The sequence below is a fragment of the Ranitomeya imitator genome, chromosome 9 (assembly GCF_032444005.1).
Source record: "Ranitomeya imitator isolate aRanImi1 chromosome 9, aRanImi1.pri, whole genome shotgun sequence".
NCBI classification, from domain to species: domain Eukaryota; kingdom Metazoa; phylum Chordata; class Amphibia; order Anura; family Dendrobatidae; genus Ranitomeya; species Ranitomeya imitator.
In genome coordinates, this window is record NC_091290.1 from 60,419,555 (window position 1) to 60,445,615 (window position 26,061).

General features: G+C 39.7%; 2 long non-coding RNA genes across 2 annotated transcripts; one reads left to right on the plus strand and one right to left on the minus strand.

The window, feature by feature from the left end:
* Positions 1-12,896: 12,896 nt before the first annotated feature.
* Positions 12,897-15,639, minus strand: LOC138648657 (uncharacterized). The gene is made up of 3 exons (XR_011315172.1): positions 14,457-15,639; positions 14,207-14,269; positions 12,897-13,235 (listed from the first exon to the last, which is right to left on the minus strand). It is a non-coding gene; the product is annotated as an uncharacterized lncRNA (long non-coding RNA).
* Positions 15,640-17,715: 2,076 nt separating this feature from the next.
* Positions 17,716-20,458, plus strand: LOC138648658 (uncharacterized). Its single transcript, XR_011315173.1, has 3 exons — positions 17,716-18,898; positions 19,086-19,148; positions 20,120-20,458. It is a non-coding gene; the product is annotated as an uncharacterized lncRNA (long non-coding RNA).
* The last annotated feature ends 5,603 nt before the right edge of the window (positions 20,459-26,061 follow it).

Sequence of the window (26,061 nt, forward strand, 5' to 3'; positions counted from 1 at the left end):
TCACTTGTTGATGTCAGGCCCTCATACCACCATCGTGGAGTCTGTTTCTGACTGAGCAGACACATAGATGTTAGTGGTCTGCTGGAGGTAATTTTGCAGGGCAATGGCACTTCTCTTCCTGTTCCTCCTTGCACAAAGGAGGAGGTAGTTGTCCTACTGCTGGGTCGTGGCCCACTTACAGCCCCTTCACATCTCCTGGTGCATTGACCTGTCTATTGGTATATGCTCAATGCTTTGGACACTGTGCTGGCAGACGGCTACCCTTCTTGCCACAGCTCGTGTTGATGTGCCATGCTTGATAATCTGCACTACCTGAGCAACTTCTGTGGGTTGTTGACATTGCCTCATGATACTGTACAGTACCCCTAGGTATACATCAATGACAAAATGCAAAAATGACCAAAACAACAGCCAAAAAGGATGAGAACAGAGAAATGGTTTGTGGTCACACCCTGAAGAACCACTCCTTTATAGGGGTTGTCTTGCTAATTGCCTATCATTGTCTGTTTCATGACAGGTCGACTTCACAGAAGTGTGATTGACTTGGAGTTACATTGTGTTGTTTAAGTGCTGCCTTTATTTTTTGAGCAGTGTATATGTATATATACAGTACAGACCAGAAGTTTGGACACACCTTTTCATTTAAAGATTTTTCTGCATTTTCATGACTATGAAAATTGTACATTCACACTGAAGGCATCAAAACTATGAATTAACACATGTGGAATTATATACCTAACAAAAAAGTGTGAAACAACTGAAATTATGTCTTACATTCTAGGTTCTACAATGTAGTCACCTTTTGCTTTGATGACTGCTTTGCACACTCTTGGCATTCTCTTAATGAGCTTCAAGAAGTAGTCACGGGAATGGTCTTCCAACAATCTTGAAGGAGTTCCCAGAGATGCTTAGTAGGGTTGAGCGACTTTTCTTTTTATAGGATCGGGTCGGGTTTCACGAAACCCGACTTTTTCAAAAGTCGGGTCGAGTGAAATTGGCCGATCCTATAGAAAAGTCGGGGTCGGGGTCGGCCGAAACACGAAACCCAATGCAGTGCATTGGGTTTCTAATGGTTCCCAGGGTCTGAAGGAGAGGAAACTCTCCTTCAGGCCCTGGGATCCATACTTAAGTGTAAAATAAAGAATCAAAATAAAAAATATTGATATACACTCGGACGCGCCCTGGTTCTCACTGGCAGACTTCCTTCCTAAGAATGAGCGCCTGAAGGACCTTCGATGACGTCGCGGCTTGTGATTGGTCGCGTGAGTGGTCACATGGGCGTCACGCGACCAATCACAAGCCGCAACGTCATCTAAGGTCCTTCAGGCGCTAATTCTTAGGAAGGAAGCGTCCGAGGGCGCATCCGAGGGCACGTCCGAGGGTGAGTATATTCCTAATAGGTATATACTCACCCTCGGACGCGCCCTGGTTCTAACCCGCAGCCTTGTGACCGCTCACGTGACCAATCACAAGCCGCGACGTCATCGAAGGCCCTTCAGGCGCTTATTCTTAGGAAGGAAGGCTGCCGGTGAGAACCAGGGCGCGTCCGAGGGTGAGTATATCAATATTTTTTTTTTTTTATTCTTTATTTTACACTTAAATATGAATTCCGATACAGATTCCCGATATCTTAAACATATCGGAACTCGGTATCGGAATTCCGATTCCAGATTCAGAAGATCGCCGACCTCATGGCCGACCCCACACAGGGGTTGGGTCGGGTTTCATGAAACCCAACTTTGCCAAAAGTCGGCGACTTCTGAATCTGGCCGACCCGTTTCGCTCAACCCTAATGCTTAGCACTTGTTGGCCCTTTTGCCTTCACTCTGCGGTCCAGCTCACCCCAAACATCTCGATTGGGTTCAGGTCTGGTGACTGTGGAGGCCAGGTCATCTGGCGTAGTACTCCATCACTCTCCTTCTTGGTCAAATAGCCCTTACACAGCCTGAAGGTGTGTTTGGGGTCATTGTCCTGTTGAAAAATAAATGATGGTCCAACTAAACGCAAACCAGATGGAATAGCAGTGCAGGGCGATTGATATTTGTCATAGGACACCAAGATTGGCAGATTCTACATTGGCACCCTGTACTCTTCACAGAAGAGAGCAAGTTCACACTGAGCACATGTGGAGAACATTCTGCTGCCTGCAACATCCTCCAACCTGACCAGTTTGGCAATGGGTCAATAATGGTGTGAGGAGGCATTTCTTTGCAGGGCCGCACAGCCCTACATCTGCTACACAAAGGTACCCTGACTGCCATTAGGTACCGGGATGAGATCCTCAGACCCACTGAGAGACCTTATGAAGGTGCAGAGAGCTATGGGTTCCTTCTGATGCATGACAATGCTAGGCCTTATGTGGATGAAGTGTGCCGGTAGTTGCTGAATTATGAAGGCATTGATGCTTTTGACTGGCCTGCCTGTTTCCCAGACTTGAATTCAATTGAGCACATCTGGGATATCATGTCTAGTTCTATCCACCAATGCCACGTTGCACCACAGACTGACCAGGAGTTGACTGATGCTTTATTCCATGTATGGGAGGAGATCCCTTTAGGAGAACATCCTCAGCCTCATCAGGACCATGCCCAGGCATTGTCGGGAGGTCATACATGCATGTGGAGGCCACACACACTATTGAACATCATTTTCTTGTCTTGAGGTATTTCCACTGAAGTGGGATCAACCTGTAATTTGATTTTCCACTTTGATTTTGAGTATCATTCCAAAGCCACACCTTCATAGGATATTAGTTTTGACTTACGTTGATCATTTTTATGTTTTATTGTTTCAACGCATTCCACTATGTAATAAATAGACATTTGCAAATGGAATATTTAACTCAGTGATACCTGGGATGTGGTATTTTAGTATTCGCTTTAATTTTTTGAGTAGTGTACTATGCATGAGAAGCCAGTAACTGTTTTTGAGGTATTCTTGCTTTTTAATTTTGTTTTATTGTTTTAGAAATGTCTAAATAAAATGATTGTTTTTATTAATTTTGGTTTTGTATTTTCACTAGGTTCTGATCCCCAAGACTCATGTTCTGGGTTAGTAGGATTTGTATTTGTATGGTTTATATCAAGTTCATTAAGTGGCGTGCATCTCTTAATGAAATTAGCACATTTTATTCTTGCATGACCCTAATTAATACCAGCCTATGTTTAGTAATATGTTGCCTTCCTTCTCTACAGATATGCTATCAGTGTACTTTTAGTTTTCTTTATATCCTGTGTTACTGAGGTTTTCTTTCAACTATGACATTGGTAGAGGTTGCTGCTAAATTAAAAATAAAATTATGTTGGTATCGTGTTAGTCAGTTGAAAATAAAATGCTCTCTGTATGAAAAGCAAGCTAATCTTGTAGTTATGATACCTTTTGTTAGCCATTAAAAGGTGTGATAACTACGAGATTATCTTGCTTTTCATACTGAGAGCATTATTTTTTAAATAAAAAAATAAACACAATACTTTATGATCTCGGCATTCTAGGTAGTTTTCTGTCTGTCACATTGACAGACTACAGCAGAATGAAAAATAAGTAGTGCTACTTCTGTTAGTTTGTTTGCAGTATCCCATACGCTTTTTTCCAGCGATGTCATAGAAGACCAGTAGGCTAACTAAATAACTTATTTAATTTTCCTTATCTGGGAATTCAGCAATTTACACATTTTTCCTGTCTGTCACACAAGCAGAACATGCCACATTGTTAAGTAAGCAGTACAGTTTGTGTTAATTTTGCTTTCAGCATATACAGGTGCTTCTCACAAAATTAGAATATCATCAAAAAGGTAATTTATTTCAGTTCTTCAATACAAAAAGTGAAACTCATATATTTTACAGAGTCATTACTAGTGTTGAGCGATACCTTCCAATATCGGAAAGTATCGGTATCGAATTGGATCGGCCGATATTCAAAAAATATCGGATATCGCCGATACCGATACCCGATCCCAATGCAAGTCAATAGGACCAAAATATCGGAATTAAAATAAACCCTTTCTTTCCTTGTAGGTTCATTCTACATGAAGGAAAACAACTAAGAATAATGCAGGATGTATTTGGGGAGGTGGCGGAGACATTAAAGTCATAGAGGTTTAGCCCAATCAAATAGAATAGCATTATTTTTTTTTTTTTAAAAGACGTTCGGAGTGACAAAGATATTGACTATGTAATTTTTTTTTTATTTTGTCAGATATTGATGTTTCACTATTCCACGCCCTTCCCCTTCTTTTTTTTTAACTTTTCCCACACTTTCATCTTCTTCATCATCAGCATCTTTGACATCAACTTCTTCACCTTATTCATCTTCTTCTTCATCTTCTACCTATTTTTTTTTTTATTACATTCTTCATATTCATTTTATTCAACTATTATTATTCTTCCTATTCTACTTCTTCATCATATTCTCATTTGTGACAGGCATTCCCGTAGTTGTTATCTATAAAAGTTTGAAGATTACACCTTCCGTTCTGCCAGTCACAAAAGTTACATTTGTCCGCGTTCAGTTTGGCCTGCAGCATCAGGCTTTATCCAGGGGCACCACGAGGAGGAACGGACTCACCCCCATACACTGCTTAGTCTTCTTCTGCATATAATTTAGATAATATCTTTTGCTCTGATATTAAGTGTTATGCTTAATGTTCTTCTGCTCTTTGTTCTGCAGCCTCTTGTTCTTCTGCTTCTCGGTCTTCCATGTCGTCGTCTCCAGGGTCGTCGTCTCCAGGGTTGTCGTCTCCAGGGTCGTCGTCGTCTCCGCCGTCGTCGTCGTCATCGGGGTGGTCTTCCGGGTCGTCGACTTTAGGGTCTTCAACTTGGAAATGTAGCAGAAGGTACAAGAAGGCTGAGAAAATGCCAAGAACCAGCTGATGGAACTGGAACTCGGATGGCTACCCGAAGGTTCAAGAGCCTATGGAACTACCGAGGACCAGCTGACGTTACTGGAACCCGGTTACTAAGCAGGAGGTACCCGTGCTAAAAAGCACTACCAAGGACCGCCTGACATTGGCGGAACTCGGATACCCAGAAGGAGGCACCTAAGCCAAAGGCTCTGCCCGGAACCAGCTGACATTACTGGAACCAGGATGGGGAGCAGAAGGTACAAGAGCAAAAGACACTGCCGAGAACCAGCTGACGGTACTGGAACCCGGATGGGTAGCCGAAGGTCCAAGAGCCAATGGAACTACCGAGGACCAGCTGACGTTACTGGAACCCGGTTACTAAGCAGGAGGTACCCGTGCCTGAAAGCACTACCAAGGACCACCTGACGTTGGTGGAACTTGGATACCCAGAAGGAGGCACCTAAGCCAAAGGCTCTGCCCAGAACCAGCTGACGGTACTGGAACCAGGATGGGGAGCAGAAGGTACAAGAGCAAAAGACACTGCCGAGAACCAGCTGACGGTGCTGGAACCAGGATGGGTAGACGAAGGTCCAAGAGCCAATGGAACTACCGAGGACCAGCTGACGTTACTGGAACCCGGTTACTAAGCAGGAGGTACCCGTGCCTGAAAGCACTACCAAGGACCGCCTGACGTTGGCGGAACTCGGATACCCAGGAGGAGGCACCTAAGCCAATGGCTCGGTCCGGAACCAGCTGACGGTGCTGGAACCAGGATGTGGACCAGAAGGTCCACAGGAGAGGAGAGAACAGCTAGGCCGCGAGGCAGCCGCAGTTACCGAACCCCAAAAGTCTTACAGGGGGAGCTTGGCCTACTGGCATTACAGAACCAGCCTTGACTACCAATTCACACAGCCCACATAGGAAGCTCCTAAACTGGAGGCACCCTGGAGTTGGCTAACCCGACCACAACACGACGGGGCAAGCATAGGCATCTCAGTGAGCTTGACACTACCCGGAAACAGCTGACGGTGCTGGAACCAGGCTGGGCACGAGGGAGTACCCGTGACAAAAACACTGCCGAGAACCAGCTGGCGGTGCTGGAACCCGGATGCGTCACCCCAGTGTGCAAGAGCCAATGGCACGACCGAGGACCAGCTGACGGTGCTGGAACCCGGTTACTAAGCTGTAGGTGCCCGCGCTTAAAAGCACTACCAAGGACCGCCTGACGTTGGCGGAACTCGGATACCCAGGAGGAGGCACCTAAGCCAAAGGCTCGGCCCGGAACCAGCTGACGGTGCTGGAACCAGGTGGTGGACCAGAAGGTCCACAGGAGAGGAGAGAACAGCTAGGCCGCGAGGCAACCGCAGTTACCGAACCCCAACAGTCCTACAGGGGGAGCTTGGCCTACTTGCACTACAGAACCAGCCTTGACTACCAATTCACGCAGCCCATATAGGAAGCTCCTAAACTGGAGGCACCCTGGAGTTGGCTAACTCGACCGCATCACGACGGGGCAAGCATAGGCGTCTCAGTGAGCTTGACACTACCCGGAAACAGCTGATGGTGCTGGAACCAGGCTGGGCACGAGGAAGTACCCGTGACAAAAACACTGCCGAGAACCAGCTGGCGGTGCTGGAACCCGGATGCTTTGCCCCAGTGTGCAAGAGCCAATGGCACCGAGGACCAGCTGACGGTGCTGGAACCCGGTTACTAAGCTGTAGGTGCCCGCGCTTAAAAGCACTACCAAGGACCGCCTGACGTTGGCGGAACTCGGATAACCAGGAGGAGGCACCTAAGCCAAAGGCTCGGCCCGGAACCAGCTGATGGTCCTGGAACCAGGTGGTGGACCAGAAGGTCAACAGGAGAGGAGAGAACAGCTAGGCCGCGAGGCAGCCGCAGTTACCGAACCCCAACAGTCCTACATGGGGAGCTTGGCCTACTGTCACTACAGAACCAGCCTTGACTACCAATTCACGCAGCCCACATAAGAAGCTCCTAAACTGGAGGCACCCTGGAGTTGGCTAACCCGACCACAACACGACGGGGCAAGCATAGGCGTCTCAGTGACCTTGACACTACCCGGAACCAGCTGACGGTGCTGGAACCAGGATGCGTTGCCTATTAAAGATTGTCTTCCTACAGCCCCAACTAGCGGTGTTGGAGCAAAGGGTAAGCAGGGGGAGCAGAGTGTAGGCCGAAGCCTGCATTGGAGGCAGCTTTGTGTCTGCGTTGCGTTTGCAGGACACTTTGCCGGCTACACAGTGGGGGAACAGCTGGCGTTGCTGAACCCCACTGACACAATGGCAGGTGTTTTTCTCTGTGCAGCTAGCACTTCCGGGCAAAAACTAGCGGTGTTAGAGGCCAGGGTCAGCAGGAGGAGGAGAGGAGCAGAGTGTAGGCCGAAGCCTAGTTGAACCAATTTCAAAGGAAACCTTTACCCCCCCTAAGGTGTTACAAAGTACAAGAGCCACACCTTGTGCAGCATTAATGCTGCACAAGTGAAAGGTTGCTCTATTAATTTGTCTACTTGCACACGCTGAATGAAAGACGTACACAATTTAGCCCATTCTACAGTCAAACTGTAGTGGAGGCGTGACTTGTCTTTTTAAGGAGACACAGCACAGGTGTCCCAAATAACGCCTTGGTGCTTGGCGCAGCTTCCTGAGCGTTGTTATTTGCTGTACAGGAGTCTGCGGTCTTGTGTTATCTCTTGGCAATGCCCTGTTAGCGCTGCCCGTCTTATGACCTCATTTCATGTTGGCCGTTGCGGATAACGATGGCCATAAATCCCAGACCCACAGTGCCTTTTCATAAAGTCACACTGTGGTGCTGGGATTCGTGGCCTTGAGCAGTAAATATTTTCGCCGCTCACACACGTCCTTACACCTGCTTCAGACTGGGCGGCCTCTGCTGATCCCTTCTCGCATGCCGCGGCCATGAGGCCGCACAGTCTGAAGAAGGCGGAAGGAGATGAGTGACGACAGGCAAACATATGCACTGCTCGTGCCCATAAACCACACCCTCGCTGACAAAATAAATAAGACACCGAGGGGCGTTGTTTCTAGCAGGGCGGACGCACAGACGGGCAGCGCTACCAAAGGTGGTGCTGCGTATCATTAGAAAGGAAAGTCACAACTCAGGGACAGTGGAATGGTCTCAATGAGACACATTTTGTATGTGGTGAGTTCCACGTGGGCAAGGAGAAAAAGTCAGCCACCTTGTACAAATGCAGCATTACTGCTGTACAAGGTGGCTGTTATACATAGAAACACCTTGGAGTGGGTGGCAGGGTCCCTTTAATTTCAGTTCATGTGCCTGCGTGGCGTTTGCAGGTCACTTTGCCGGCTACACAGCAGGGGAACAGCTGGCGGTGATGAACCCCACTGACACATTGGCTGGTGTTTTTATCTCTGTGCAGCTAGCAGTTCCGGGCAAAAACTGGCGGTGTTAGAGCCCAGGGTCAGCAGGAGGAGGAGAGGAGCAGAGTGTAGGCTGAAGCCTGCACTGGTGGCAGCTTTTGTTCTGTTGTGCCAGCGTGGCTTGTGCTGGACACGTTGCCGACTACACAGCAGGGGAACAGCTGGCGGTGCTGAACCCCACTGACACAATGGCGGGTGTTTTTCTCTGTGCAGCCAGCACTTCCGGGCACCAACTGGCGGTGTTTGAGCCCAGGGTCAGCAGGAGAGGGGGAAAGGAGCAGAGTGTAGGCCGAAGCCTAGTAGAACCAATTTCAAAGGTAACCTTTAACCCCCCCTCAGGTGTTGCAAGATACAAGAGCCACACCTTGTGCAGCATTAATGCTGCACAAGTAAAAGGTTGCTCTATTAATTTTGCTCCTTGCACACGCTGAATAAAACACGTACACTATTTAGCCCATTATACTGTCAAACAGTAGTGGAGGCGTGACTTGTCTTTTTAAGAAGACGCAGCACAAGTGTCAAAATTTACACCTAGGTGCTGGGCGCATCCTCCTGAGCATTGATATTTGCTGTACAGGAGTCTGCGCTCTTGCGTTATCCCTTGGCAATGCCCTGTAAGCGCTGCCCGTCTTATGACCTCATTTCATGTAGGCCGGTGCGGTTAGCGATGGCCATGAATCCCAGACACACAGTGTGTTTTCAAAAAATCACACTGTGGGAATGGGATTCGTGGCCTTGTGCAGTAAATATGCTCGCCGCTCACACATGTCCTTACACCTGCTTCAGACTGGGCGGCCTCAGCTGATCCCTTATCGCATGCCCAGTGTGAAGAAGGCGGAAGGAGATTAGTGAAGACAGGTGAACATATGCACTGCACATGCCCATCAATCACACCCTCGCTGTCAAAATAAGTAAGACACCGTTGGGCGTTGTGTCGAGCAGGGCGGACGCACAGGCGCAGCCAGTCAACTAATGATGTCAGAAGACGGGAAGCGCTACCAAGGGGGGTGCTGCGTGTCATTAGAAAGGAAAGTCACACCTCAGGGACAGTGGAATGGTCTCAATGAGACACATTTTGTATGTGTTGAGTTCCACGTGGGCAAGTAGAAAAAGTCAGCCACCTTGTACAAATGCAGCATTACTGCTGTACAAGGTGCCTGTTATACATAGAAACACCTGGGGGTGGGGGGCAGGCTCCCTTCAATTTCAAATACCCAAAAGAAAATATTTACTAACCACAAATACCAAGACAATTTTTTAGAAATTCAATAAATTTTTATTATAAAACAGACATAGCACAATCAATAGCATTTTTATTAAAATATATCCATATATTTGGAATATGTATAATCTAAAATAGAAAAACATATATATGCATGTGCAATATAGATCAGCATGTGGGGGGGCCAGGGCGTACAACACCTGATCAGCAGAAATAAACCAATATAAATAATATCACGGCTTAAAGAAAAAAGCAACCATTCACATTGAAATGTATAAGCACTATATATATATAATTAATATTAAATAAGTAACATGTGATGGTATAAATAAATAATGAATTAAATAATTTGTGTATGAAACAAAATTAAAAAAATAATAAAAAATAAAAAATCAATAAAGATTATCCAATTATAACTATGCGCATATCCATATGTAATGAGTCTGTATCCGATGCATGATTGACGAATTGACAAAAAATACAAATATATAAAAAAATAAATATAAAACAGTGATATTGTAATTAATTAACGTGATTTAAAAAATATATGAATTAAAAAATTAATGTGCAAAAAATATATATAAATAGGTGTCAAAAAATATTTGTCAACTAATTAAAGAAAAAATAATAATAAAAACGTGAGATGTGTGTATTAGTGTTTAATATCTGTATATATATTATATATTGCAGTGATAAATTTGATAAAATGAACAATATGCATATAAGCAGAATTGAAATGTGGGAAAATATATATAGATTATATCACTCATCAACCATGCATAAAACACAAAAAATGTGGCAAACGGTTTTAATTCCACTTTGACATGAGTGTCACAATGGATATGCACATAAGTATCCAAAGGGATAAGTGATGGATAATGCACAGAGAAAAAATAATAAATAAATAAATGAAAATAATACTAAACCGTGAATACCGACCAGGAGTGCGCGCCTCAGCTCCCCCACACACCACTCCAACGCACGTTTCGCAACCGCTTCGTCAGGGAGTGGTGTGTGTAGGGTGCGACCGCATTATATAATGTGCTCACAGCTGCAGACTATTCCATAATCCGGGACACCATAATTACATGGCGCCGAGACAAGGCACACGTCCGCTTCCATCACTAAAGCCGGAGACCGGAAGTGCGTCACCGAGTGCGACCGTAAAGTCACAGTCAGCGACGCACCGAGTCACCAGCCTCAGGACGGAGCGCACGCATGCGCAGTTCGGCGCTCGACGAACCCGCAGCCATGTTAGTATAGGGAACAACTCCGGGCACAATGAAATAATAACATTGACTGCAAAACCTGTTAGTACCCCACCTATCTAAAACATACTTTCATAATAAACATATTGTGCTGTAGAAAATTGCAAAAAATTACAACATAACATGAATAATATATGAAATAATTAATAATGAATAACTTATACAAACACAATTTATATATATATACATACAAAAAACATATTTAAAAATAATATTTAATGCCGCCATTCATATATAATTAATCTACTATCTATAAAATAGAAAATATTAAAAACAAATACAAAAAATAAATAAAAAACAAAAAATAATACAAAATATTTTAGCACTTAATTTTATAGAGTTTTATTATAAAAAATATATGAAATATTGAAAAAAAAATAAAAAAAATTTTTTTTTAAAATGAAAGTAAAAACATTGGAGACAAAAAAAGATATATGAGAAATAAATCAGAAAAGGAGGGAGCAAAAAAAATAAAATATAAAGAAACATTTTTTTGAGCCAAAAAAATCCTAAATAATACTGTATTTATTGTAAAATAATATCCAGAGATCACAAGAAAAAAATCTGTAAATAAATGTTGTATTAATGCGATAAAAAGCAAAAATTGACCCTACAAACATAGGAAGAACACAGAAAATATTAGCAATTTGTTAAAAATAAAAATTAAAAAAATATAAAAAAATGAAAAAAGAAAAAAAGAAAAAAGGGGGAAAGATTTTTATTTGTATTAAGAAAGAAATAAAAAATAAAAAATAAAAAGTAGAAAATACAAATATATATACAAAAATAATAAAATCCAAAAATGAAAAAAATAATATATAATATAATAGAAATTAATAATAATAAATAATAATAAGGGAAATAAGAGAACAAAAAAATAAAAAATAAACAATTAATTAATATTAATACTGAATAAATTAAATGAATAAAAAATAATTAAATAAAAAGCAATCAATAATGTAAATAGATGAGTAGAGAAGGCGGAGGAAAAAATCCCAACCAAGAGATATATAGATGCTGGGAGAAACTCTACTATCCCTAGAAACCAATAAGGGCACTAGTATATATAATAATATACAATATTATCGATATTAAAGGGATCCAAAAGAAGAGATTATTAGAAAATTTATCCAACCAGAAAATGAGTTAAATGATATGGGGGCATGTCCACAAACCGAAGAGACCCATGATGATAATATGTGGGAGCACTATATACTAATGATAATAACCGATTACTAATGGATCAAAGCCAGAAAATCCTAAAAAATCATCCATATAAATGGTATGGAAGTAAATCCATGGAGACCAATAAGAGCTATACGGGATCTAAACAAAAAGATGTTAGGAGAGTCATAAGAAGGCTATAAAAAGCTGGAAAAACCCCATTGTTCATTAAGGCCTATGGGATTCATACTCTGTAATAAGGTGATCCATTTACACTCCTTCTGTGCGAGTCTCTTACTGGCATCCCCCCTTCTATTGCCTAAATGTAACCGATCTATCCCCTTAACTTGAAGTAAATGGGATTGGTTGGGGTGATATTTGCGAAAATGTCTTGCTAAAGGTTTTAATTTTGATATAGCATTAATATCACTCATCTCAATCTTTTCTGCTGCTTTGATATCCTTAATATGCTCCAAAACTCGGACACGCAGTTCTCTTGTCGTCATACCCACATATATGCGGTCACAAGGACAAGTGGCTTGATAGATCACCATTGACGTACGACAATTTAAATGATGTAAGATTTTATATTCACGAGATCTCGTTGAATTATGAAAAACGTCTGTTTTTGTTATATATTTACAGGCCTTGCAGGAACCACAACTAAATGAACCCCATTTCGGACCTTTCGAATTGAAGATGAAATTGGATACTGGAGGAACATAATGACTGTGTACCAATGACTCACCCAGAGTCTTGCAACGTCTTGCAACAATAAGAGGTTTTTTAGGTATCAATTTAGATATGGTTGGATCCTGCAAAAGGATAGGCCAAAACTTTGTAAATATACCAGTCATTTCTTTCCATCTTGAATGATAGTCAGTAACAAAGCGTATTTGTCCATCTGTTTCCTTGATTTTCTTCCGGGACGTAACTAAGGTCTGTCGATCTTTTTTTTTTGCTCTAATATAAGCTCTATGTACAACATCATTCTTATATCCCCGTTTCAAAAATCTATTAGTAAGATCTTTGGCTTGTTGTTCAAACATTGTATCTTGATCACAAATACGCCTTGTTCTGAGAAACTGTCCCGTAGGAATTGCTCGGATGACATGCGCAGGATGGGCAGATTGAGCATGAAGTAGTGCATTAACACTGGTTTCTTTTCGATATATAGAAGTATGAAGATGACCAAATTCATCAATTCTGATTCCCAGGTCCAAGAAATTGATGGAATCCTGCTTCACCATCCAGGTAAGTCTTATATTGTTATCATTCCTGTTCAAGTATTGAAGGTACTTGTCCAGTTCATCTCGTGGACCCTGCCAAATAAACAAGATGTCATCTATAAATCTCATCCACAGTATCACTGCACCAGTCATAGTATAATCTTCATTCTGAACATAATCATGTTCCCACGATCCCATAAAGAGATTTGCGTATGACGGCGCAAAAGCTGCCCCCATAGCCACGCCTCTTTTTTGTAGATAGAATCGGTCTTTGAAGACGAAATAGTTATAAAATAATGCGTACTCTAAGAGTTCCATCAAAAATTCAATAAGTGATCTATCAAGATTGCGACTAGACAAATATCGTCTTGCTGCTATTAGGCCAAATTTATGTGGTATTGACGTGTATAATGATTCGACATCACATGTAATAATGTGCATGTCAGGATTCATATGTACACCGTCTAACCTCTGGAGGGCCTCAGTAGTGTCCCTAATATATGATGGTAGCTCTGCCACAATCGGTTTCAAATAGAAGTCCAAAAATTTAGAAATTGGTTCCAACAAGCTCCCATTCCCAGATATTATAGGGCGTCCAGGAGGGTCAACCATACTTTTGTGAACTTTTGGTAATAAATATAGCGTTGGGACTGTTGGTGACTCGGTCCTTAACCCCTCCCAAATTGACTTGGGGATTATACCATCCTCCAATGCGGAATCTAAGATATCAAATAACTTCTTCTGATATAAAGGAGTAGGATCCTGTGGCAAACGTTCGTAGCATAAGGGGTCATTTAATTGTCTGAATGCTTCTTTTTCATATTGTGTACATGGCCATACAACAATATTGCCACCCTTATCGGATGGCTTGAATACAATCTCCTTCATCTTAGTCAGCTCATCAAGTGCCCTCCTCTGTTCATATTGAAGGTTATCATATGGTCTTTTTGCAGATATTTTAGTAACCTCATCGCATACCATCTTAACAAACACTTCAATTGAGGAACTTTGTGACAGTGGAGGAAAAGTTTTTGATTTTTTCTTAATAAAATCAGGAAATTTACCTGGTGTATCCTCCTGTTCTGCAATTAAGGCTTCAAGCGCCTGTAAGGCTTCCAATTCCTCTTCTGTGGAGAAAGTATTGGACATCAATTTATCAGTATGGAATTTTTTTAAAAGAATCTTACGGGCGAATAAGAAGGTATCTTTAATAACCGAGAATTGTTCCAGTTTTGCTGTGGGGCAAAAACTTAATCCCAAAGATAATACAGAGACTTGTGCAGATGTTAGTTGTATTTCTGATAAATTAATTACCTTTAACGTGCCCTCATTAGCAAAATCTTGATCTCGATGGTTCTTCCTTTTAACGCCCATAAATCTAGTATTGTATCCACTAAATGCTTCTGATGAGTCCCCAATTGAAGTGTTCATTGCACTTGACGAGCTAATACTTGCCAATGATGCAGTTGATCCAGACCTTTTAACCCCCGGTTTGACACGCCATTTGTATATTCTCCCATTCTGATAGTCATTTAAATCTCTCTGGAACTTTGTCACCTTGAGTTTTTGGACTTCTGACTCCCATTTTGTAAAAGATGCATTAAGGTCATTATCAAAATTCGTAAGTTGTTCAACAGATAAATTTTTCTGAATCTTCTCTTGAATGGACTTAATGTCCACCTCTAGTCTATCCACAGTTCTCTTATCTATTTCAATCAATATTTCCATAAAAGTACGTGAACAAGTGTTACACGCATCTTCCCATTTTTTCAAAAGTGCTTCATCATCCAATGAGAATGACGGGAATACCTGTATGCGAAGACCGCGTGGTATCAAATTCCGCTGTATATACTGTTCAAGTGAACTTTTGTTCCACCAGGATTTGGTCCTTTTGTATAATAATTCCTTCAGGTGCGTCTTGTCCTCCTGAATATTATCAGGTATCCCATCAGATGTGTTCCTTCCCACTTCCTTAAAAATGGTATTTAATTGTGACAGCCAATTGGTGTCTCGATTCTTATAATCCATATCAGTTGGTCTTTTCAACAAAACAAGCAAAGAAATCCTATATAGAAAAGAAATACCAAATAATATTGAAAAATATTCAAAAAAGTAAATATTCCACACTAAGCAAATACCCAAAAGAAAATATTTACTAACCACAAATACCAAGACAATTTTTTAGAAATTCAATAAATTTTTATTATAAAACAGACATAGCACAATCAATAGCATTTTTATTAAAATATATCCATATATTTGGAATATGTATAATCTAAAATAGAAAAACATATATATGCATGTGCAATATAGATCAGCATGTGGGGGGGCCAGGGCGTACAACACCTGATCGGCAGAAATAAACCAATATAAATAATATCACGGCTTAAAGAAAAAAGCAACCATTCACATTGAAATGTATAAGCACTATATATATATAATTAATATTAAATAAGTAACATTTCATGTGATGGTATAAATAAATAATGAATTAAATAATTTGTGTATGAAACAAAATTAAAAAAATAATAAAAAATAAAAAATCAATAAAGATTATCCAATTATAACTATGCGCATATCCATATGTAATGAGTCTGTATCCGATGCATGATTGACGAATTGACAAAAAATACAAATATATAAAAAAATAAATATAAAACAGTGATATTGTAATTAATTAACGTGATTTAAAAAATATATGAATTAAAAAATTAATGTGCAAAAAATATATATAAATAGGTGTCAAAAAATATTTGTCAACTAATTAAAGAAAAAATAATAATAAAAACGTGAGATGTGTGTATTAGTGTTTAATATCTGTATATATATTATATATTGCAGTGATAAATTTGATAAAATGAACAATATGCATATATATGCAGAATTGAAATGTGGGAAAATATATATAGATTATATCACTCATCAACCATGCATCAAACACAAAAAATGTGGCAAACGGTTTTAATTCCACTTTGACATGAGTGTCACAATGGATATGCACATAAGTATCCAAAGGGATAAGTGATGGATAATGCACAGAGAAAAAATAATAAATAAATAAATGAAAATAATACTAAACCGTGAATACCGACCAGGAGTGCGCGCCTCAGCTCCCCCACACACCACTCCAACGCACGTTTCGCAACCGCTTCGTCAGGGAGTGGTGTGTGTAGGGTGCGACCGCATTATATAATGTGCTCACAGCTGCAGACTATTCCATAATCCGGGACGCCATAATTACATGGCGCCGAGACAAGGCACACGTCCGCTTCCATCACTAAAGCCGGAGACCGGAAGTGCGTCACCGAGTGCGACCGTAAAGTCACAGTCAGCGACGCACCGAGTCACCAGCCTCAGGACGGAGCGCACGCATGCGCAGTTCGGCGCTCGACGAACCCGCAGCCATGTTAGTATAGGGAACAACTCCGGGCACAATGAAATAATAATATTGACTGCAAAACCTGTTAGTACCCCACCTATCTAAAACATACTTTCATAATAAACATATTGTGCTGTAGAAAATTGCAAAAAATTACAACATAACATGAATAATATATGAAATAATTAATAATGAATAACTTATACAAACACAATTTATATATATATACATACAAAAAACATATTTAAAAATAATATTTAATGCCGCCATTCATATATAATTAATCTACTATCTATAAAATAGAAAATATTAAAAACAAATACAAAAAATAAATAAAAAACAAAAAATAATACAAAATATTTTAGCACTTAATTTTATAGAGTTTTATTATAAAAAATATATGAAATATTGAAAAAAAATAAAAGCGGACGTGTGCCTTGTCTCGGCGCCATGTAATTATGGCGTCCCGGATTATGGAATAGTCTGCAGCTGTGAGCACATTATATAATGCGGTCGCACCCTACACACACCACTCCCTGACGAAGCGGTTGCGAAACGTGCGTTGGAGTGGTGTGTGGGGGAGCTGAGGCGCGCACTCCTGGTCGGTATTCACGGTTTAGTATTATTTTCATTTATTTATTTATTATTTTTTCTCTGTGCATTATCCATCACTTATCCCTTTGGATACTTATGTGCATATCCATTGTGACACTCATGTCAAAGTGGAATTAAAACCGTTTGCCACATTTTTTGTGTTTGATGCATGGTTGATGAGTGATATAATCTATATATATTTTCCCACATTTCAATTCTGCTTATATGCATATTGTTCATTTTATCAAATTTATCACTGCAATATATAATATATATACAGATATTAAACACTAATACACACATCTCACGTTTTTATTATTATTTTTTCTTTAATTAGTTGACAAATATTTTTTGACACCTATTTATATATATTTTTTGCACATTAATTTTTTAATTCATATATTTTTTAAATCACGTTAATTAATTACAATATCACTGTTTTATATTTATTTTTTTATATATTTGTATTTTTTGTCAATTCGTCAATCATGCATCGGATACAGACTCATTACATATGGATATGCGCATAGTTATAATTGGATAATCTTTATTGATTTTTTATTTTTTATTATTTTTTTAATTTTGTTTCATACACAAATTATTTAATTCATTATTTATTTATACCATCACATGAAATGTTACTTATTTAATATTAATTATATATATATAGTGCTTATACATTTCAATGTGAATGGTTGCTTTTTTCTTTAAGCCGTGATATTATTTATATTGGTTTATTTCTGCCGATCAGGTGTTGTACGCCCTGGCCCCCCCACATGCTGATCTATATTGCACATGCATATATATGTTTTTCTATTTTAGATTATACATATTCCAAATATATGGATATATTTTAATAAAAATGCTATTGATTGTGCTATGTCTGTTTTATAATAAAAATTTATTGAATTTCTAAAAAATTGTCTTGGTATTTGTGGTTAGTAAATATTTTCTTTTGGGTATTTGCTTAGTGTGGAATATTTACTTTTTTGAATATTTTTCAATATTATTTGGTATTTCTTTTCTATATAGGATTTCTTTGCTTGTTTTGTTGAAAAGACCAACTGATATGGATTATAAGAATCGAGACACCAATTGGCTGTCACAATTAAATACCATTTTTAAGGAAGTGGGAAGGAACACATCTGATGGGATACCTGATAATATTCAGGAGGACAAGACGCACCTGAAGGAATTATTATACAAAAGGACCAAATCCTGGTGGAACAAAAGTTCACTTGAACAGTATATACAGCGGAATTTGATACCACGCGGTCTTCGCATACAGGTATTCCCGTCATTCTCATTGGATGATGAAGCACTTTTGAAAAAATGGGAAGATGCGTGTAACACTTGTTCACGTACTTTTATGGAAATATTGATTGAAATAGATAAGAGAACTGTGGATAGACTAGAGGTGGACATTAAGTCCATTCAAGAGAAGATTCAGAAAAATTTATCTGTTGAACAACTTACGAATTTTGATAATGACCTTAATGCATCTTTTACAAAATGGGAGTCAGAAGTCCAAAAACTCAAGGTGACAAAGTTCCAGAGAGATTTAAATGACTATCAGAATGGGAGAATATACAAATGGCGTGTCAAACCGGGGGTTAAAAGGTCTGGATCAACTGCATCATTGGCAAGTATTAGCTCGTCAAGTGCAATGAACACTTCAATTGGGGACTCATCAGAAGCATTTAGTGGATACAATACTAGATTTATGGGCGTTAAAAGGAAGAACCATCGAGATCAAGATTTTGCTAATGAGGGCACGTTAAAGGTAATTAATTTATCAGAAATACAACTAACATCTGCACAAGTCTCTGTATTATCTTTGGGATTAAGTTTTTGCCCCACAGCAAAACTGGAACAATTCTCGGTTATTAAAGATACCTTCTTATTCGCCCGTAAGATTCTTTTAAAAAAATTCCATACTGATAAATTGATGTCCAATACTTTCTCCACAGAAGAGGAATTGGAAGCCTTACAGGCGCTTGAAGCCTTAATTGCAGAACAGGAGGATACACCAGGTAAATTTCCTGATTTTATTAAGAAAAAATCAAAAACTTTTCCTCCACTGTCACAAAGTTCCTCAATTGAAGTGTTTGTTAAGATGGTATGCGATGAGGTTACTAAAATATCTGCAAAAAGACCATATGATAACCTTCAATATGAACAGAGGAGGGCACTTGATGAGCTGACTAAGATGAAGGAGATTGTATTCAAGCCATCCGATAAGGGTGGCAATATTGTTGTATGGCCATGTACACAATATGAAAAAGAAGCATTCAGACAATTAAATGACCCCTTATGCTACGAACGTTTGCCACAGGATCCTACTCCTTTATATCAGAAGAAGTTATTTGATATCTTAGATTCCGCATTGGAGGATGGTATAATCCCCAAGTCAATTTGGGAGGGGTTAAGGACCGAGTCACCAACAGTCCCAACGCTATATTTATTACCAAAAGTTCACAAAAGTATGGTTGACCCTCCTGGACGCCCTATAATATCTGGGAATGGGAGCTTGTTGGAACCAATTTCTAAATTTTTGGACTTCTATTTGAAACCGATTGTGGCAGAGCTACCATCATATATTAGGGACACTACTGAGGCCCTCCAGAGGTTAGACGGTGTACATATGAATCCTGACATGCACATTATTACATGTGATGTCGAATCATTATACACGTCAATACCACATAAATTTGGCCTAATAGCAGCAAGACGATATTTGTCTAGTCGCAATCTTGATAGATCACTTATTGAATTTTTGATGGAACTCTTAGAGTACGCATTATTTTATAACTATTTCGTCTTCAAAGACCGATTCTATCTACAAAAAAGAGGCGTGGCTATGGGGGCAGCTTTTGCGCCGTCATACGCAAATCTCTTTATGGGATCGTGGGAACATGATTATGTTCAGAATGAAGATTATACTATGACTGGTGCAGTGATACTGTGGATGAGATTTATAGATGACATCTTGTTTATTTGGCAGGGTCCACGAGATGAACTGGACAAGTACCTTCAATACTTGAACAGGAATGATAACAATATAAGACTTACCTGGATGGTGAAGCAGGATTCCATCAATTTCTTGGACCTGGGAATCAGAATTGATGAATTTGGTCATCTTCATACTTCTATATATCGAAAAGAAACCAGTGTTAATGCACTACTTCATGCTCAATCTGCCCATCCTGCGCATGTCATCCGAGCAATTCCTACGGGACAGTTTCTCAGAACAAGGCGTATTTGTGATCAAGATACAATGTTTGAACAACAAGCCAAAGATCTTACTAATAGATTTTTGAAACGGGGATATAAGAATGATGTTGTACATAGAGCTTATATTAGAGCAAAAAAAAAAGATCGACAGACCTTAGTTACGTCCCGGAAGAAAATCAAGGAAACAGATGGACAAATACGCTTTGTTACTGACTATCATTCAAGATGGAAAGAAATGACTGGTATATTTACAAAGTTTTGGCCTATCCTTTTGCAGGATCCAACCATATCTAAATTGATACCTAAAAAACCTCTTATTGTTGCAAGACGTTGCAAGACTCTGGGTGAGTCATTGGTACACAGTCATTATGTTCCTCCAGTATCCAATTTCATCTTCAATTCGAAAGGTCCGAAATGGGGTTCATTTAGTTGTGGTTCCTGCAAGGCCTGTAAATATATAACAAAAACAGACGTTTTTCATAATTCAACGAGATCTCGTGAATATAAAATCTTACATCATTTAAATTGTCGTACGTCAATGGTGATCTATCAAGCCACTTGTCCTTGTGACCGCATATATGTGGGTATGACGACAAGAGAACTGCGTGTCCGAGTTTTGGAGCATATTAAGGATATCAAAGCAGCAGAAAAGATTGAGATGAGTGATATTAATGCTATATCAAAATTAAAACCTTTAGCAAGACATTTTCGCAAATATCACCCCAACCAATCCCATTTACTTCAAGTTAAGGGGATAGATCGGTTACATTTAGGCAATAGAAGGGGGGATGCCAGTAAGAGACTCGCACAGAAGGAGTGTAAATGGATCACCTTATTACAGAGTATGAATCCCATAGGCCTTAATGAACAATGGGGTTTTTCCAGCTTTTTATAGCCTTCTTATGACTCTCCTAACATCTTTTTGTTTAGATCCCGTATAGCTCTTATTGGTCTCCATGGATTTACTTCCATACCATTTATATGGATGATTTTTTAGGATTTTCTGGCTTTGATCCATTAGTAATCGGTTATTATCATTAGTATATAGTGCTCCCACATATTATCTTCATGGGTCTCTTCGGTTTGTGGACCTGCCCCCATATCATTTAACTCATTTTCTGGTTGGATAAATTTTCTAATAATCTCTTCTTTTGGATCCCTTTAATATCGATAATATTGTATATTATTATATATACTAGTGCCCTTATGGGTTTCTAGGGATAGTAGAGTTTCTCCCAGCATCTATATATCTCTTGGTTGGGATTTTTTCCTCCGCCTTCTCTACTCATCTATTTACATTATTGATTGCTTTTTATTTAATTATTTTTTATTCATTTAATTTATTCAGTATTAATATTAATTAATTGTTTATTTTTTATTTTTTTGTTCTCTTATTTCCCTTATTATTATTTATTATTATTAATTTCTATTATATTATATATTATTTTTTTCATTTTTGGATTTTATTATTTTTGTATATATATTTGTATTTTCTACTTTTTATTTTTTATTTTTTATTTCTTTCTTAATACAAATAAAAATCTTTCCCCCTTTTTTCTTTTTTTATTTTTTCATTTTTTTATATTTTTTTAATTTTTATTTTTAACAAATTGCTAATATTTTCTGTGTTCTTCCTATGTTTGTAGGGTCAATTTTTGCTTTTTATCGCATTAATACAACATTTATTTACAGATTTTTTTCTTGTGATCTCTGGATATTATTTTACAATAAATACAGTATTATTTAGGATTTTTTTGGCTCAAAAAAATGTTTCTTTATATTTTATTTTTTTTGCTCCCTCCTTTTCTGATTTATTTCTCATATATCTTTTTTTGTCTCCAATGTTTTTACTTTCATTTTAAAAAATTTTTTTTTTTTTTTTTTTTTCAATATTTCATATATTTTTTATAATAAAACTCTATAAAATTAAGTGCTAAAATATTTTGTATTATTTTTTGTTTTTTATTTATTTTTTGTATTTGTTTTTAATATTTTCTATTTTATAGATAGTAGATTAATTATATATGAATGGCGGCATTAAATATTATTTTTAAATATGTTTTTTGTATGTATATATATATAAATTGTGTTTGTATAAGTTATTCATTATTAATTATTTCATATATTATTCATGTTATGTTGTAATTTTTTGCAATTTTCTACAGCACAATATGTTTATTATGAAAGTATGTTTTAGATAGGTGGGGTACTAACAGGTTTTGCAGTCAATGTTATTATTTCATTGTGCCCGGAGTTGTTCCCTATACTAACATGGCTGCGGGTTCGTCGAGCGCCGAACTGCGCATGCGTGCGCTCCGTCCTGAGGCTGGTGACTCGGTGCGTCGCTGACTGTGACTTTACGGTCGCACTCGGTGACGCACTTCCGGTCTCCGGCTTTAGTGATGGAAGCGGACGTGTGCCTTGTCTCGGCGCCATGTAATTATGGTGTCCCGGATTATGGAATAGTCTGCAGCTGTGAGCACATTATATAATGCGGTCGCACCCTACACACACCACTCCCTGACGAAGCGGTTGCGAAACGTGCGTTGGAGTGGTGTGTGGGGGAGCTGAGGCGCGCACTCCTGGTCGGTATTCACGGTTTAGTATTATTTTCATTTATTTATTTATTATTTTTTCTCTGTGCATTATCCATCACTTATCCCTTTGGATACTTATGTGCATATCCATTGTGACACTCATGTCAAAGTGGAATTAAAACCGTTTGCCACATTTTTTGTGTTTGATGCATGGTTGATGAGTGATATAATCTATATATATTTTCCCACATTTCAATTCTGCTTATATGCATATTGTTCATTTTATCAAATTTATCACTGCAATATATAATATATATACAGATATTAAACACTAATACACACATCTCACGTTTTTATTATTATTTTTTCTTTAATTAGTTGACAAATATTTTTTGACACCTATTTATATATATTTTTTGCACATTAATTTTTTAATTCATATATTTTTTAAATCACGTTAATTAATTACAATATCACTGTTTTATATTTATTTTTTTATATATTTGTATTTTTTGTCAATTCGTCAATCATGCATCGGATACAGACTCATTACATATGGATATGCGCATAGTTATAATTGGATAATCTTTATTGATTTTTTATTTTTTATTATTTTTTTAATTTTGTTTCATACACAAATTATTTAATTCATTATTTATTTATACCATCACATGAAATGTTACTTATTTAATATTAATTATATATATATAGTGCTTATACATTTCAATGTGAATGGTTGCTTTTTTCTTTAAGCCGTGATATCATTTATATTGGTTTATTTCTGCCGATCAGGTGTTGTACGCCCTGGCCCCCCCACATGCTGATCTATATTGCACATGCATATATATGTTTTTCTATTTTAGATTATACATATTCCAAATATATGGATATATTTTAATAAAAATGCTATTGATTGTGCTATGTCTGTTTTATAATAAAAATTTATTGAATTTCTAAAAAATTGTCTTGGTATTTGTGGTTAGTAAATATTTTCTTTTGGGTATTTGCTTAGTGTGGAATATTTACTTTTTTGAATATTTTTCAATATTATTTGGTATTTCTTTTCTATATAGGATTTCTTCCCTTCAATTTCAGTTCATGTGCCTGCGTGGCGTTTGCAGGTCCCGTTGCCGGCTACACAGCAGGGGAACAGCTGGTGGTGCTGAACCCCACTAACACTTTGGCTGGTGTTCTTCTCTGTGCAGCTAGCACGTCCGGGCAAAAACTGGCGGTGTTTGAGCCCAGGGTCAGCAGGAGGAGGAGAGGAGCAGAGTGTAGGCCGAAGCCTGCACTGGTGGCAGCTTTTGGTCAGTTGTGCCAGCATGGCTTGTGCTGGACACGATGCCGGCTACACAGCAGGGGAACAGCTGGCGGTGCTGAACCCCACTAACACATTGGCTGGTGTTCTTCTCTGTGCAGCTAGCACGTCCGGGCAGAAACTGGCAGTGTTAGAGCCCAGGGTCAGCAGGAGGAGGAGAGGAGCAGAGTGTAGGCCGAAGCCTAATTGAGCTGGGATTTGTGTCCTTGCGCAGTAAATATGTTCGCCGCTCACACATGTCCTTACACATGCTTCAGACTGGGCGGCCTCAGCTGATCCCTTATCGCCTACCATGGCCATGAGGCCGCACAGTCTGAAGAAGGCGGAAGGAGATGAGTGAAGACAGGCGAACATATGCACTGCACATGCCCATCAATCACACCCTCGCAGCCAAAATATATGAGACAACGAGGGGGGTTGTGTCGGGCAGGGCGGACGCACAGGCACAGGCAGCCAACCAATGATGTCAGAAGACGGGCAGCGCTACCAAGGTGGGTGCTGCGTGTCATTAAAAAGGAAAGTCACACCTCAGGGACAGTGGAATGGTCTCAATGAGACACATTTTGTATGTGTTGAGTTCCACGTGGGCAAGTAGAAAAAGTCAGCCACCTTGTACAAATGCAGCATTACTGCTGTACAAGGTGCCTGTTATACATAGAAACACCTGGGGGTGGGGGGCAGGCTCCCTTCAATTTCAGTTCATGTGCCTGCGTGGCGTTTGCAGGTCACGTTGCCGGCTACACAGCAGGGGAACAGCTGGCGGTGCTGAACCCCACCAACACATTGGCTGGTGTTCTTCTCTGTGCAGCTAGCAGTTCCGGGCAAAAACTGGCGGTGTTTGAGCCCAGGGTCAGCAGGAGGAGGAGAGGAGCAGAGTGTAGGCCGAAGCCTGCACTGGTGGCAGCTTTTGGTCAGTTGTGCCAGCGTGGCTTGTGCTGGACACGATGCCGGCTACACAGCAGGGGAACAGCTGGCGGTGCTGAACCCCACTAACACATTGGCTGGTGTTCTTCTCTGTGCAGCTAGCACGTCCGGGCAAAAACTGGCGGTGTTTGAGCCCAGGGTCAGCAGGAGGAGGAGAGGAGCAGAGTGTAGGTCGAAGCCTGCACTGGTGGCAGCTTTTGGTCAGTTGTGCCAGCGTGGCTTGTGCTGGACACGATGCCGGCTACACAGCAGGGGAACAGCTGGCGGTGCTGAACCCCACTAACACATTGGCTGGTGTTCTTCTCTGTGCAGCTAGCACGTCCGGGCAGAAACTGGCAGTGTTAGAGCCCAGGGTCAGCAGGAGGAGGAGAGGAGCAGAGTGTAGGCCGAAGCCTAATTGAACCAATTTCAAAGGTAACCTTTAACCCACCCTCAGGTGTTACAATGTAGAAGAGCCACACCTTGTGCAGCAGTAATGCTCCACAAGTGAGAGGTTGCTCTTTAAATTTTGCTCATTGCACACGCAGAATGAAAGACGTACACAATTTTGCCCATTGTACAGTAGAACTGTATTGGAGGCGTGACTTGTCTTTTTAAGGAGACGCGGCACAGGTGCACATAAATAACTGTCATGATTCCAATGGCAGGGAATCACAAAAGGACAAGCACCAACGAGCTCTAGGGTGATGGAACCTGAGCTGACCGCGACCCTAAACGTGAACACACAAATAACAATAGCCGGGGAACGTGCCTACGTTGATCCTAGACGTCTCGCACCAGCCGAAGATCTAACTTCCCCTATTAGAAGAAACACAGACCTCTCTTGCCTCCAGAGAAATACCCCACAGAAATAGCAGCCCCCCACATATAATGACGGTGAAATGAGAGGAAGGCACATACACAGTATGAAAACAGATTCAGCAAAATGAGGCC